General features: G+C 36.4%; 1 long non-coding RNA gene across 1 annotated transcript; it reads right to left on the reverse strand.

Annotated features, from left to right (window-relative positions):
- Window positions 1–1,763: 1,763 nt before the first annotated feature.
- Window positions 1,764–3,422, reverse strand: LOC128249540 (uncharacterized). The gene is made up of 2 exons (XR_008265662.2): window positions 2,322–3,422; window positions 1,764–2,027 (listed from the first exon to the last, which is right to left on the reverse strand). It is a non-coding gene; the product is annotated as an uncharacterized LOC128249540 (long non-coding RNA).
- Between the last annotated feature and the right edge of the window lie 924 nt (window positions 3,423–4,346).

Consider the following 4,346-nt stretch of genomic DNA (forward strand, 5'->3'; position numbering starts at 1 on the left):
CGACCCTGAAAGGATGAAAAGCAAAGTCGACCTCGGCGGAATTTGAACTCCGAACGTAACGGCAGACGAAATACCACTAATCATTTCGCCCGGCGTGCTAACGTTTCTGCCAACTCGCCGCCTTTAAAATCGACCACGGTGGTATCTGAACTCAGAACGTAGCGGCAGACGAAATACCGCTAAGCATTTCGCCCTGGCGTGCTAACGTATCTGCCAGCTCCCCACCACCCGATTTGTTTCTATAGAGTCGCTCGCACTCAACTGATGCCAATCAGGCAGGTTACCCTGATTACTATGAACGCGGATCGTTTCCCATATTCGTTCTTCCGTCTATAAGAACTTACCAGAAGTAGATAAGTTCTATAGAACCATGCCCGGCCTTCTTTTCTATCTTCAGCAAATTTAGTAAATGACAGTAGTTTCCTTTTCATGCCCATATTCTTGAAGGGGAACATGAAGTTTATGAGGCTTTGGCTAAAGGGGAAAATAAAGTATTTCTGTCTTTTCAATCTTTTACGCTATGATTTGGGCTGTAGCATCAGAAAATTATCGAGAACCACATATGTCAACAATTCTGAAACATCTAACAAGAGACTACAGAGTAATTTCATCTCTCTGTCCGTATCTGGAGTAACAGATAAGAATCCTAATGCTAATTTTGTTTTTATTGCATATTTAGGAAGAAGGGATTGGTCCTAGACATTTGTTAGCTGAGATAGTGGATTTTGAAGCCGCGGGCATATGGCGTAATGGTTAAGAGCGCGGGCTACTAAACCCAAGATTTCGAGTTCGATTGCAGGCAGCGACCTGAATAATAATAATAATAATAATAATAATAACCTTAGGAATAAGAACCCAGGTTCGAAATTTCCCCAAGAAATCTGATGAAGGCTGTGGGATATATCATCCGAAACATGGTGTTAACAACAACCAAGATGAGGACAAATATCCGTCAAATGTAAATAATGTAAATAACGTACATAATTCCTCAGCTCTTAAATATAGAACGCTAATATTACGTTTCAACACCGGAAAGTCAACATCTGCTCAAAAGATATGGAAAAGAAGGATATTCCAGAGGGATGAGGCTTTGTGGAGGAAAGACTATTGAAGAGGAACTGTAAGAGAGCTAGCATCTTACTCATTAGAGGAAAAGTATTGCATATCGTCTCTGATCAAGTAGAATTCTGTAGAGTGGTGTAATCATCTATTTCATTTTCTTTCATCGACCAAAGATTAAAGGCAAAGGAAACGTCAACGTAAATTTAAATTATAATATAAGGGGCCATTTTTTAATGAAACTGTGGTGCAAGAAATTTCGCCAGGCGCAGCAAAATGTCCTCTCACTCAGATAATGAGAAATAATTCTCTTCTAAACACCGGTACATGTTTGTCTCTGACATCTTTCCGTAGGCATGCAGTTTGTTATTGCCTTATATCTATTATTCTTCAGGAAGCTTTAGTTTTATTAGTGATGTGGCTGTTATTTCTGGACGGTACAGCGACTGGAAGCTTCTGTTCCCCTTTAATTTTGGTGATGGAAATAGCATAGACGTGGTCACTAGTAGTCAGTTTTGAGTTCTTGAAAGACATATCTCTCACAAACATTATACTGATCACCAAAGGGATATTTTATTGTGAAAACAGTAATGGTCAGAGATTGTATGGGTTCGCCAATAGATAAGCGGGATCAAATTTCATCTGGATAAATGACGACTGACGTGAACTTAAATTGCAAAGAAAATAATAAAATGCCAGCAAAGAAAAGTGTGATTTTTTTTTATATATATATTTTTAAATATTATGTTTATTACAGTTTATAACTGCGTTGTATAATATTTCTCATTCGATATTACGTGTGACTAGATTGTTGTTAATAATCTTCTGTCAACATCAATGTCGCTGTCGCTACTGCTACTGCTACTTAGTGTCCTGGTTGAGAAATAATACGATCAAAGATTTTCTAACTAGATTCCACTTGTATATCTATATATCATGAACTGCATTCTTCAATGTGATCTTCAATCCTTTAAAGACAGTGCATTGTAACATGAGAAGGATTTAAGTGCTTTTTCAAGCAAGTGAATGATATTTACTGAGAGTAAACATAGACATACGTTCATAGATACATACGTACATACATACATACATACATACATACATACATACATGAATATAAAGACACAGAAATACATACAATAACATATATATACACACATGTCTGTATACACACACACACACGCTCACACACACACACGCACGCACACACACATATACCTAATTCTATGCGTGGGCGAATGAGTGTTTGAGCATAAACATACATGCTTGCTTTGTCTATACATCGTACGTTGAGATACAGCATCCAGTCGGTTTTCCATCCAGTCCTTTCGTCTATTTTGTGATTATCATTATGTGACAATGTAATTCTCATTACATGTGCGTGTTTGCGCGTGCATGCGAGCTTATGCAGAAGTGTGTATGTTTTGTGCGTGTGCTAATGATTATATTTCTGCACGTCAGTTCCAACTAAGAAAAAACAAAAAAATTCACGCTTCTGTTCTTCCTCCTCTATCTGTCGCTTTGTTTATTATAGTCGCAAAGTTATACAACTCTCAAAGCGACAATTTCTATATACTCGTGAAGCGATTGGGATGTCTCCCCGTTATATTTACCCTGTTATTATAGCTTTAAAATGTAGTTTCAACCCATTATGCCTTTCTCCCAACCTACGTCATATAATTACTTTGCTTTACTTCACTTTCTTCACAACAATGACTGTTATGACGTCACCAGAACTGCAAATTTCATGTATTACATCGTATATACAACGCATCTGATTTTCTTTTGTAATTTTCCCTATTCCTGCGTGTTCTGTCCTTCACTCATTCTCAACTCCCCAGTCTCCCGTTGATATACACAGATTTGATCGCTTTCAATCCTACTCTCCTATTGACACCAAGTGTTTCGAAATAGGGTTGGATGGGGTTTACATTATCAATCCATCTCTAGCTATTGTTTGCTTATTTCATTGTTTATACAATTATTTCTACTTCTTTGCTTATTTGTTTTTGTTTCTTCGGCACATATCGTAGTCTTTGACTTGCATATATTTACTTCATTTTGTCATCCATCAAGGTGAACTTTCCTTTGCTCCATAATATAGTTGAAGCAACGACCAAGTGAATAGAACTTATAATGCTTGTGTGGTCTTTGGTGGCAATTCCTGTGATTAATCTTCTGTCAAATATCGTCTTATTTTGCAATGCATAATACCGTCTTCTGCGTAGCGTTGACAGGTTTGAAATGCAGCCAACCAACGTCACAAATGACCTCAAAATCTTGACCTCCCTTACAGCTAACAATTTTGTCCCGTCCTCCGTGCACGTGCTTCAAGAAATGCAAACTCTATTGCGTGGAAATATTCTAGATACTACATTCAAAAGAAGTGAGACAGAAGTGGATGAAAGGCAAGAAGAAAGTAAAAGTAAACGTAGAAACAGAAAATGATATAGTTAAACACTCCCCCCACCTTTCACAGATAACTCTCAATTGTATGTGTATGTATATACGCAGTTGTATCTGAGAGCGTAAGTGTGTGAGAACATATATGTATACACACACACACACACACACACACACATACACGCGCGCGCACACACACACACATATATATATATATATATATATATATATATATATATATATATATATATATATATATATATATATATATATATATATATATATATATATATATATATATAAATATATTATAATATAATATATGGGTGTGTCTCTCTGTATGTATGTGGGTAAGCATCTAAGTATTTATCAATATATATGTATATAAATATAATATACATAAATGTGTGTATATATTGATATGAATTGATAAACGGTGTCGTGTGAGTGTGTAGGGTGAGTGTGTGGGGAAAGTGTTGAGGGTGTGGATGTATATGCTTTAGTATACAGAGAGGTATACAGGAAAAGTTGGAGAGAGCGAGAGAGAGAGAGAGAGAGAGAGAGAAAGAAAGAGGCAAAGATAAAAATGAAAGAGAGAGAGAGAGAGAGAGAGAGAGAGAGAGAGAGAGAGAGAGAGAGAGAGAGAGAGAGAGAAATGAATGTATGATATACTAAATGAATAAATAAATGAATGAACGAGAGGTAGTGAAAGAGGAAGACATTGTATTTGACAGATAAGATAAAAAAGAGATATTAAAACACGATACAATATCGTAGATTGGGGGGAAGGATAAAAGGAAGAGAAAGCTGATGAAAGCAGCAATCAGACAAACAGTTATGGGTGGGGTTGTTGATATTCATATAGATAGATTTATATTTTATAA

Source organism: Octopus bimaculoides, chromosome 15, assembly GCF_046866305.1.
Source record: "Octopus bimaculoides isolate indiv1 chromosome 15, ASM4686630v1, whole genome shotgun sequence".
NCBI classification, from domain to species: domain Eukaryota; kingdom Metazoa; phylum Mollusca; class Cephalopoda; order Octopoda; family Octopodidae; genus Octopus; species Octopus bimaculoides.